Raw genomic sequence first — 12,680 nt, 5'->3', positions numbered from 1 at the left:
TTCAAATCCAAGAAAATACTTGAGTAAGTTGACGTCTTTAATTCTGAATTTGATGTGCATTAACTCCTTTATTTCTATCACTTGTTGTGGGTTATTTCTAGTCACTATAACATCATCAACACACACCAATAGTGCTAAGAATGTACTGTCAATTTGTCTAATGAAGAGGGAATAGTCATTTTTAGACTAAGTAAAACCAATTTCAAGAAGAAAATTGGACAACTTATCAAACCATTGCCTTGAAGCTTGCTTCAAACCATAAAGTGAATTTTGCAATTTGCAAACACATGTCTCCCCCTTACTGTCATAACCAGGAGGTAGCACCATGTAAACCTCCTAAAAAAGATTTCCATGCAAGAAGGCATTATTTACATCAAGTTGATGTAAATGCCAACGATGAATAGATGCAAGAGCAAGAAGGCAACGAATGGTAGTGAGTTTAGCAAAAGGGGAGAGTGTCTCTAAGTAGTCCAAACCTTCAATTTGAGTGTATCATTTAGCCACACGTATGGTTTTATACCTTTCAATCGTGCCATCTGCCTTATATTTAATTTTAAACACTCATTTGTAGCCAATGAGATGTTTATTAGGAGGTAAATTAGTAAGAACACAAGTGTTATTTGCCTCAAGTGTAGGTAATTCAACAGACATGGCTTCCCTCCAATGAGGGTATTGGGTAGCTTGGTGGTAGAATTTAGATTCAAAAGAAGATGATACAGAAATAGTGAAGGCGCGATGGTTAGAGACAAGTTATCATTGAAAAGAACATGAGAGAGAGGAAAGGAAATACTGATTTTGTAGAGGTTGCAAACAAGGAAGAAACTGAATGGGTTTGAGAATTAATTGGTAAGTCACAATGATATTGCTAAAGGTAAGTTGGAGGATGTCTAACTCTATTTGATCTTCGAATAGTATGAGAAGTAGATGAAGCAGGAAGTTGGGAAGTTGGGAAGAAGTGATAGGAATTGTATGAGATGAAGGAAGAGGTGGAAAAGAGTTTGGAGTAGGGTCAGAAAAAGTAAGAAAGGCCATTAGGAAGGTTAATATATGTACGTGACACTGGAGTGAAAGAAGTAAAATGTGAGGCAGAATTTATCATATGGTTAGTTGCCCCGGTATCTAAAATCCAAGGAACATGTTGTGAATTTGGAGTAGACAGACTTGTAAAGGATGAGAAATGATTCAAATGATGAGGTGAAAAAATTGTGACGCCCCGACTCCCACGTACAGAAACACGAGAATCGTGATGTCGGAATGATGACAACACGGGTCACGCATCTCAACAATAAGTGCTCAAGTGTATGCAACATGCAAAAGTGCACAACAAAGGTCGCAGCGGTTAATTAAAAGTTCACCAACTAAGTACCAGAAATTTAAATACAAATATCCAAAATAAATTACCTTTAAAAAATTATACAGTTATCCCAAAATATATTAGAAAAGACAATTACATAAATGAGTGATAATACGAATCTCGATACACGAGAACAACCCCAGATCACTCCTCCAGCAGAGCCAAAGCCTAAGGCTCATTGTCCTCATCTACATCAAAATCTACAATACCATAAAATGGTACCGCAGGGTATCGAATACCGTGAGATTATGAATCTCAGCAAATAATCAACAAAGCAACCCAAGAGATAAAAATGCATTAATGCAGCCAACACACATGAGTACATAATGAAACACAAATGTGACCCCAAAAACCTCATGTTCCCCGCAAATAATTATTTTCCAACGCACGCTAAAAACTCCATTTGACCAAAAACACGCCATGAATGATATCCTTCATTTTCTCAGAAAATGCGCTCATAACCATCAAATCATAAACCGACAACATAAACATTTATCATGCACCGTAGGAGGGAATCACAGGCAGGACTATACCACCATCTCTGCTTACCACCATCCCTACAGTTCCTTTTTCATATAAGAAGTACTTATCAGAGCACTGTAGGCGAGACTCTACCACCATCCCTGCTTACCACCATCCCTACTGCATGCACCGTAGGTAGGAATCACAGGCAGGACTATACCACCATCTCTGTTTACCACCATCCCTACCGCGTGCACCATAGACGGGAATCACAGGCGGGACTATACCACCGTCCCTGTTTACCACCATCCCTACAGTCTCTTTTCATTTCTCTCAAACCAGTCATTCCAATCATTTCAAATATATTCAAAATCATTTCTCACTTGAAAATCCAATTTTCAAATATACACATGAACATGTATGCAATTATGGAAAAATCCAGTTTCCAGTTACAAACGTGAACATGCGTGCAAATATACAATGTACATGATACAACACATTATCCAACAACCAACAAACCACAACATAGTCCAATAACACAAACAACTCCATCCTCCAATCTATCCGACCCCCTTACTCCTCGGACTCAGTCCGGCACAACCAACCAAATCACAATAAAAATGAGTTAGTGCAAAATACATTTAAATCATGAAAGTTCATTGAAAAAATACTTATAGCGCTATAATATAATTTTTGAATGATCACGAAGGTGCTAGAAGTGGCGCACGGCAACGTAACAGTGCAAAATGCACTATGGCTGTGGGTCTCAAAATGCAAAATTTTGAACGGGGACAAACGAAGACTTGAGATTACAAGGGAATGGCTTAGGGATGTCGGCGAAGCTAATGGTGGTGGTGGTTGGCCGTGGGTGGCGGCGTGGGAGTTGTTTGGAGGCCAAAATGCTCAAATCAAAAAAGTAAATGGTGGAACTTCATCGGTGGCAGATCGGAGCTGGGATGGGTGGTTTAGGTTGCTGGGAGATCGAGGGTGATGTGGTGAAAAGATGGTGGCCAGTGGTAGTGTGACGGCAGCGCGGGAACACAAAGAAAGCCGCAGCTTGATGCCGTGCGTGGAGGCCCACGGCGGTGCGAGAGGAGCTGGAAATTGGGAGGTGAGGTCGCCAGTCAGTGGGGAGAAGAATGGGAGGGGCGGTGACAGAGATGGGCGGCACTGTGGAGGACGACGCGGATGGGGGGAGAGAGAGGGAAGGCATCGTGCGTGAGAGAGAGAGAGAGAGAGAGAGAGAAAGGAAATGAGGAGAAAAATAAAAGAAGAAGAAAAGAAAATGAGGAAAAGAAAAAGGAAAAAGAAAAAGTGAGAGAAAGAAATGAGATCCAATCCTCACATCTTGGGTCACAAAAATGATCCAACGAAAAAAATTTCAAAACAGCAAGTTAAATAAAATAATTTAAACGTAGTGATTAAATAAAAATAAAATAATTAAATCCAACAATAAACTAATTTAAAATAAAGAGCAATTTAAATAATGAACAATAATTATTAACAAGAAAACACATTGAATTAACAGTTAAAAATCTTAAAATAATTTCACGTAAATCATCTAAAATTTAAAACAAGAAAACTCATAATCTTAATAAATGTAATAATTTACTTAGTTAAAATACACGTAAATACAGAATATCACAAAAATGGAATGTGAAAAGTCACCTGTCATGTTGGCAGCAGAATGAGAAGTGTTGTTTCGAGTTTGTCTTTAGAAGACTGGGAATTAAGTAAGAAAATCAATTGCTAGTATTACTCTTGTGTAATTGGAAATTGCAGAGGCTTAATTAGCAGATGCAAAGTCTGACTTTGGCTTTGTGAATTTGAAACCAGGTGAAAATCCATGAAGACGATAGCATTTGTCTTTGGTATGGCCAATCTTTTTGCAATAACTACAGATTGGTTTTTCTCTAGTTTTACCATATTGTTTAACATCAATGGAACGACTAACTAAAGTAGCAGCATCATGTATGAAAACAGAAGTGGTAATGCCTCGTTGATATTCTTCTTGAAGGATCAAAGAAAAAACCTTGTTAATGGGGGGTAGAGGATCCATTAACAAGATTTGACCACGAATATGTGAATATGACTCATTTAAACCCATTAAAAACTTCATCACATATTCTTACTGCTAATAATCATTTGATGCTCGTAGGGCACCACAAGAACAGCTTGGTAAAGCTCGGTAATTAGTTGCTTCATTCCATAAACCTTTGAGGTGAGTAAAATAGTTTTTATTGACATTTGATCTTGAGCCGACCTAGCTATGGCTTTCTGTAATTGAAAAATACAGGGTCCATTCCCTTGAGAAAAACATCCCTTGAGATCACTCCAAGCTTCTTGGGCAGTATCAAGAAAAATGATGCTCATACCTATTTCTTTGGAGACCAAATAAAGCAACCAAGAGAGAATGAGCTTATTACAACAAATCCATAAAGAATACAATGGATCTGATGAATTAGTAGGCATTGCAAGACTTCCATCAATAAATCCAGTTTTATTTTTCGTACTAAGTGCCATCAACATGGAACAGCTCCAAGTATTATAGTTTTCTCCACAGAGAAGTCGAGAAACAAGAATCGTACCATGATTGTCGCCATGATGCAAGAAATAAGAGCTAGTAGGATCCTCGGATGGATTGAACAGAGAAGAGGATGTTGAAGACGCCATCAAACAGAGATGCAGCAAATAGAAAAAAAAAATATAAAAATTCTCTAATACCATGTAAAGAAACAAATCAAAAAACAAGGAAAAATCTAGGAAACCGAGAGAAAGTTGAAGAAAATGGAGAAATGTTCTCCTTGACGTATTCTAGAGTATTCTGTTGTTTCTATTTTACATTGTATTTATACTATTATAATTATCTAATAAAATACAAGTGATGTGCCGGGTGTACAAAATAATCTCAAACTATATGCACTTCCAGATTACACGTAAGCCACTCGCCCATATAATTTCTAACATTTATGTTTGTCAACAAATCTTTATTTTTCACTTTATTTTGATGTTGTACGTTTCTCTATTTGGAATTTTGATCTATTAGATTTTTTAAGTTGGTATATAATAATTGTGATTAACAAAAAAATGTACCTATTCAACCAGCAGCTTGATCTCCAGTACTTTAGCAATTGGATCCATTTCACTAATTTTTCATTGAGTAATAATAATTGGATTAACAAGTTAATTAATTTAGCATTGTTGAGCAAAACCCAATAATTAATTTAAGGTGGTGTTCCAAAACTAGATTGGAAATTAATTAAGGTAATCATGTCATAAACCAGATGGAGGAAAATTATAAAGCGAGTAAAAGAATACGAGTAATGCGCATGAGCTAGGTATAACAAGCCCCAAATGCACAAAGCTTACTTGAGTATTTTGTAAAAAGAAAGTTTTTCACATTTTTTTCATAATGTGATCGATTTACTTTTGTATAAAGGACATGCATGAGACTTCAGGTGCATGTGAAACTTTTATATATATATATATATATATAATATATCATTACTCAAATATTAGTCATATTGAATATTAATGTAATATTGACAATATTCAGGCTGCAGGCTGTATATATCAAAACCCTTTCATTTTTATACCATGCATGATTAAAGTTTGCATGCAGACTATTTTTACGGTTTTTCGGGTGTCGTTTGGATTCAAAGATGAGTTGTGAATAGTAGTGAGATTTGTGAGTTAAAGTTGATGAATAGTAATAAATAGTAGTGAGATGAATTGAGATAAGTTGAGATGAATTGAGATGAGTTGAGATGGATTGCAAATACAAACCGGGTTAAAAGAGATCGAAGATAGAAAGTGCATGGATATGGAACGTACATGCATGCATGATCGATCAACGCCATGATCAGCCTTGAGGACCTAAGTCAGCGACACAAAAAGCTTAAATAACTACACGTACGTTTAGGCTAGCTAGGTGCGATCTAGAAAGAGATCAGCTCGATCTATCTAGAGATGATCTCATGCATATATATATATATAATAAAGCTCTTCCCAAAAAAAATGTAACTTCCAGCTAGCATCTTCAAGAATAAAGCTTTCAAGTCCAGCTTGGTACGTAGGCGCATGTGTACGTACTGCATGCAGCTTCGCCCGGCCCTAGCTAGCGGCCTTGATGATCTTCCATATATATATATATATATATGATCAAGTGAATGATCAGCAAGATCGATCCATGCATCGATCCTAGCTAGCTACATGATCTACCTGAAGTCTTCTTGGCCATTAATTGAAAGATGCCGAACAAAATAAAGCTGTTCGTTTTGAGAAAGAAAAAAAATTATTAGCAAATAGTACTATATAATACATATATATGCAGTAAGCTAGCATGCATTTCCGATCAGGTGAACAATTAAGATCGAGAAGGAGATCATCAAGACCTAATTAAGCATGCAGCCATTAATTAATAACCATGCATATTACACATATGATCACGATGATCCTCGTCATGTTCATGATCAACAACCTACCTAACTACTCAAAAACATATATAAGAAATGCACTACAGTACTTATGTCTATATTTCAGTTTGGATTAATGGAAGATATAATATTAATATGGGCAATGCTAGGGATTCCGCTGGGATCCCCTTCAGTTTGGATTAATGGAAGATATAATATTAATATGGGAAATGCTAGGGATTCCGCTGGGATCCCCTTCATTTTCCCGATTGCCTTTTTTTTTTTTTTTTACTTAGTGATTAAGAAAATGTTGTTCATAATATTATGAATTTTTTTCTCTTTTAAAAAAGATTCAAAAAATGATGTGAAAAAAATATATATATATATATTTAAAACTTTTTTTTCTGCATCATTTTTTTAACACTTTTAAATATTTAAAAAAAAATCACAATATTATTAAACAATATTTTCTTAATCACTAAGTAAAAAAAAAAAAAACTTGAAAAAAAAAAAGGCAATCGGGAAAATGAACGGGATCCCCCAGCACAGGGATCCCTATCATTTTCCTATATTTAATATTAGCAATATCAAATCTAGTATGATCAGGAAAAAAAAAAAAAAAACATAATTAAACTATAGTACTTATACATTCTTTTAACTCCCGACATGAGGAAAGTGAAATATCTATATATATATATATATATATATATTATATAATTAGCACCTGATCCTCATCTTTGATTCCATACAGTCGGATATATGCTTTATCATCAACTAGTTTCCGACCTTTGTAGCATAAGCAAAAATGACTCCATACAAGACACCTGCACACCAAATTAATATATTTTCAGTCCTAGATCAAATTTAAGTACTTAAAATTGAACAAAATTTATCATGTTGTTGCAGAGACATTCTGGGAAGCTGCAGGAAGTAATTAGAACTTAACTAAAAAAATCTTGTATTTAATTGGTTTGATTAGCAAAAATGAACTGATCACCCTCTGCTAAGCTGCCAGTACTTTTTCGTATTAATTAAACTCAACAGATCCATTCGTCAGAGGAACAGAGTTTCTGATCTATAGTCTTAAATCAATAATAATATTAAAATATAATATTTTAATAATATTTTATTCAACTTTCAATTTTTATTCAAAATTATCTCATCTCACTATCCAAATCACTCTTAAATTTCTTTAATTTCTCGATCCCTCACGATGAGTGACCAAATTTTCAAGAAACTTCAACAAATTTATGGAAGTTGTGACATTTTACACGATTGCCAAATTATCAGGCCAACATGTTCAATTACTTTATTTTTCCCGTTGTGTGTGTGCGCTCCAAGAAATAATTTCATGGATAACAATTCAAAAAATCGCAGTGCACAAACCAAGAAATCGTAGCGTCTTCTCTATCCTGATCTGGTGAATGACCGAAAACATCTTCCACCGCCTCTTTCAGCTCCGCTATTGTTGCCGTCCTTGCAACAAACAACTCTGCTTGAAATTAAAATATATACAAAACGCAGCGCATGCATGCACTTATTTCGTAATACATGAAATGACGTACGTGCCTACCTATATGCTTTTGCATGTGCGCGCGCGCACACATATATATATATATATATATAATTCATGTGTATTAATTCGACGAGGATCATAAGAAAACATTAATTTACCAAAGCAGGAGCCATCCAATTTGTGAACAGAGAGCTTGAGAGGCTGTTGAGGCAGGCTGCGGTATGCGAAACTCTTCCAAACGCTCAGTGAAGAGACCGAGGGCCACATTCCGGCCTATGCCTCCGGCAAGTCCGACCCCATGCCCGGATCGAGTATTGCGGCTAAAAGCCTAACCCTAACTTTTACCTCAATGTGACTTTCCTAAATGACTCTATTCCATGATTAATATTTTCTTAATTTCATTAATTAAGATCATTGCATAGACGAGTTTTTTTCCCTCTCTCTCTCTCTCTCTCTCTCTCTCTCTCTGTGAGAACCCTCGAGAGAGGGCCTTGATGAATTTGGGGACAACAGAAAGATCAACAAATAACAAAACCAAACTCTTCTGCTGGTATTAATGGTTAATTAGGGTTAGGGCTTTGATCATCCCTACTCTAATTTCTCCATAACCACTATAACGAAATAAGAAAAGTTAAAAGAGTAGGAGAGACTTTGTTTTTTTTTTTTTTTTTTTCTTTCTTTCTTCGTTGGATGGCTTTTTTTTGGATGACTTTCTTCGTTGGATGGCTAGGCTTTGAAGACGGAGACGGTTATATAAATATACATTTACATATACATATATATACATATATATGTGTGTTTGTATATGTCCGGCCAACAGTAGGCAGCTATATATATATATATATATATATATATATGTGCGTGTGTGTCAGGCCAACAGTAGGCAGGGACATGATTAACTTCGATTTGGACAAAAATTTCACTGAATAATGCTTCTCGCGCGATCGGGTCATGGACAGAACACGTTTTCTCGCGGCCGTTTCACACACACACGACACACAAAAAGTAAAAAAGGTATATGTGGTACGTGACACGGCCGGCCAGACTCCTACGTACGGAAGACAGCACTACCACATATCACGTACGTACGTATAATCATGTGTACTCCGGGGTGTGCATATCCAATAAATAATCCAGGACCCTTTTTTAATTTTTTGACGCGACCCTGTCTCGTAGAGGCTATTAAAAAGAAATTGATAATATTATTGTGGCATTTATATATATATATATATATATATAACCGACCAAAAGTGTCCGTCAAAACACATGATGCATACTAAATTTAATGATCACCCATGCATGCAGCTAGCTATTCAACATGATGATTTGATTGCTCCGAAGATACTCTTAACGTCAACATGAATTACATGAAGTCCATTGCTCCACAGATGAAGAGCCAAGAGAGCAGATCATGTACAGGGATTTTCTACATTAGAAAGTTCTGTATGTATATAATATTACAACGTACCTTTTTTCTTTGAAACGGAAGTACTACTACAGCTTGGAGCCAGAAAACAGCAATATTAAATGCTAGCTAGGTTGAAATCCACCCATGTAAATCCGACCGTGCAGCCGATCTCACCCACCAAGAGAAAGCTGCTGGTCCAAGATAGCTGTTGAAGCCCCTCCAATGTCAAGATTAGCTGGTGCAGCCCTCAATCCCTTAGTCAAAAATTGTGATTGTTTGTCTCCTGTGACTTTTCCTATAAAAAAGGAGATCATTTACAACGAATAGAGTGGGAAAATAAAGAGAAGAGGTTTATTTGAGAGATAGAGAGGTTGTTTTGTTGAGTGTTTATAATTTTGTACAAACACATTGATTCAATTGTTTCCGCTCAACGTAGACAAATTGTCAATCGAACCACTTAAATATTGTCTCTATCTTATGTGTGAGTATGGGTGGTTTTGATACAACAAGCAAGCTGATACGAGGAAACACTAAAGGGACGAGATTATTAAATTAGGTCTAGCGAAATACCTTGGCCAATTCTTCAGTTGTAGTACTGCGACCTCAATAAATATGGTACAAAATCGTCGAATTTTCCGACAGAAATACTAACTGCTAGCTGTAAGAAGCTGAGAGGTTTGACAAAACACATGGCTTATATATTAAGAAAAATGAAAGACTGAATAATATCAGCTTATTAAATTAACCAAGTTGTCGAAAGAAACTAAAGGGAGAGAAGAGAAGAAAGGGATATAGGAATTCATGATCGATATTGAAAGTGATATTGGCGCGGCTCAATCTGAGATCGTCTTTTACGACTTTCACACGTAAATCCGTCATCGGATTGAACCACACCAACATCGCTTTCTTTGCTTCCTAAGCATCCATCAACATCTAGATCTCTTATAGTAAAAAGAAAAGAAAAAAAAGCATAAAGCAAAAGTTTCTTCCAGCTGATCCATGCATGCAGCATGACTACTGTTATACTGTAAGCCATGTGTGGACTAAAGAGTTTGCAGAGGTCTTGTCGACTTTCGAGCTTTTTGCAGGCCAGGCCTGCTAGCTACCGGCTGCCAACCAGAAAGAACAAAAGTACTAGCACAGGAAAATATATCAGATTAGTTAATATTGGACCCATTTTCAACCAAAGGACAATGATATGATAATTTTTTACACCGATGGTGTAGGGAAAAAGACGTTGCCCGCAGGTGAATACAGGCCAGACGAAGTCAAGAGGTGGGGATCTAATTTTTATTGCTCAATGCTGTGGTGGGATCTCCAAATATTGATATATGAATATATAGAAAATTCTGCTCTTCATCCCTCCACTATATATACTTTATTATTATTTTTTTTTCTTATCAAATATGTGGTATATGAATGATAATAATTACTTTAATATAGTAAGAATAAAACAAAAAAAATTAAAAATTCAGTGCAGCTACGTGTGGTATAGGGATGATATGATAAGAATTATAGAAGGGCTCTTATATATACATATATATATATATATATATTGTGCAAACAAATAGTGTCATTGCAAATGCGTTTGATATAATTATATTTTTTTGGTAGTTATATTCTTTATATAAAGGAAAATAAGAGGGAAAAAGCGCATATAAAGTTCGATGTCGCTAGTTCAGTAATAAGCCCAGCGTGGTCTTTAAATCATAGTCATATATAATTTCATAAGTCGTGCGGGGATGAAGGTGTAAAACATGCAAGGCTTTGACGCACATGTAGTTTCCACTGCAAAATTGTGCCACAATACAAATCCTGCATCTATCTATCTATCTATCTATATATATATATATATATATATATATGTCATGTGCGTGCGCAAGAGTGTCATGAAACGATAACATGCATGTACCAAATGGCCGGATAGTCATGAATCTAAAAAACGTTGTCACACACACACACGCATAGAGAGAGAGAGAGAGAGAGAGAGAGTAACGAGCCAGCTGATTGCTACTCAGCAGTACTCGTATTTGATTTTGAATGAAGTGTTTTTCAAGCAAGAACTCAAATATTGGTTAGAAGAAAAAGAGAGAAGCTAGCTTAATGAAGAAGATGAACGTACAGATTAGATCGATGTATGATACGCAAAGACGGAAACCATGATATTACATGCACCTGCGTGTTAAACTAAACAAACTATATGATCTAGTAGAACATGAGAGGGAAAATATATATAGCTAAGAACGACCATCGTTTTAGAGAGAGAGATCAGAGAGTTGAGAGTGGAGTGAGGAGCGAAAGGGTGGATAAGCAGAGAATGTATACTGGGAGGTTCTGCCTCGGGATGCAGGGAAGGTGAAGAAGGTGAGTGGAATGATGTCAATGGGGAGCACAACTAACTTTAGGGTTTTTCATGCTTAGTTTGTACTCAATAAAATCAAACTCCACCTTATTGCGCATGCACCTGAAATATTCTCCACCAGAAAACCAAAAATACACAACTCCTCCTTTTGATAGCACTGCTAGCTTTTTCTATTGTTATTTAATCCCCACCTTTTTGTATCATGCTTGCATTGCTAATTAAATATTATATAATAGTGCAGAGAATAAGATGGTTGGCTTATATGTCCCACGTATATTTAAACAGATTTTTCCAGCAATTATAGATCATCATCATCCACTCCAATCCAAAAATAGATTATTAATTAGTAACTAAACATGAAAAAAAAAAATTATGTCCAACATGGCATAAATATGCTAAAATATTTCCTGTACGTATACTGGATTAAGCGATATGGTACGTACGTAGGTACCAAGGTGAACCAAGTTGATGTTTTTTTTTTTTTATCAATCTTAGCTAGCTTGCACGATGCGAAAAGGGTAGATATATATAAATTCGTATATCATCAATTATATATAGATCATCATCATGATCCCTTGTCAAAATAAAGACCCAAAAATATACCATCCGAGGTCGGACAAAGTAGTATAGGTAATTTTGAGAGGGAGAGGGATATATATATATATATTTATATATATATATTATACCCTCCATTCCGGGGGGTTAGCCCTAAATTTGGTTCTTTCGCTCAAAATTAGAAAAAGTATCTCTTAACACTCAATACGTAGAAGTAAAAGATGGTCAAAGTACAAGTTTTGTGCTTGTGTTTGTACAGAGAGAGAGAGAGAGAAGAATCTTAGGAACAGGAATGCAGAATGTCAGCGTCTAGAAAAAAGTTTGGGAATGGAAGGGGTACGTACAAAGTTGACGATAGCTTTCAGAGACATATTTTAGCACTACTACTCAAACAGGCGAAATATCCAATCCAACAACCCAAAGCGGGGACACCGGCGCTAAAGGAGCACTGCCTTGGGCCTGCATTAGGAGACACTATCCTTGGGTTTTGCTTACGCCTTTCCCTCACCACCCTATTCTTCTTTTATCTTCTATTTAAATGGGGGCCACTCTCCTCTCTTCTTCTTTGAAGATATTTTTGGGAACTGCAAAAGAAGACCCTTTTAATA

The 12,680-nt window shown here is 36.1% G+C and overlaps 1 long non-coding RNA gene across 1 annotated transcript; it reads right to left on the bottom strand.

The window, feature by feature from the left end:
* Nucleotides 1-5,804: 5,804 nt before the first annotated feature.
* On the bottom strand, nt 5,805-10,575 carry LOC121251610. Its single transcript, XR_005938068.1, has 5 exons — nt 9,726-10,575; nt 9,216-9,450; nt 7,618-7,723; nt 6,956-7,055; nt 5,805-6,084 (listed from the first exon to the last, which is right to left on the bottom strand). It is a non-coding gene; the product is annotated as an uncharacterized LOC121251610 (long non-coding RNA).
* Nucleotides 10,576-12,680: the final 2,105 nt, after the last annotated feature.

This window comes from Juglans microcarpa x Juglans regia, chromosome 2S (assembly GCF_004785595.1).
Source record: "Juglans microcarpa x Juglans regia isolate MS1-56 chromosome 2S, Jm3101_v1.0, whole genome shotgun sequence".
NCBI lineage: Eukaryota > Viridiplantae > Streptophyta > Magnoliopsida > Fagales > Juglandaceae > Juglans > Juglans microcarpa x Juglans regia.
Note: the sequence above shows the minus strand (reverse complement) of the source record. Positions and strands in the feature narration are given on the sequence as shown.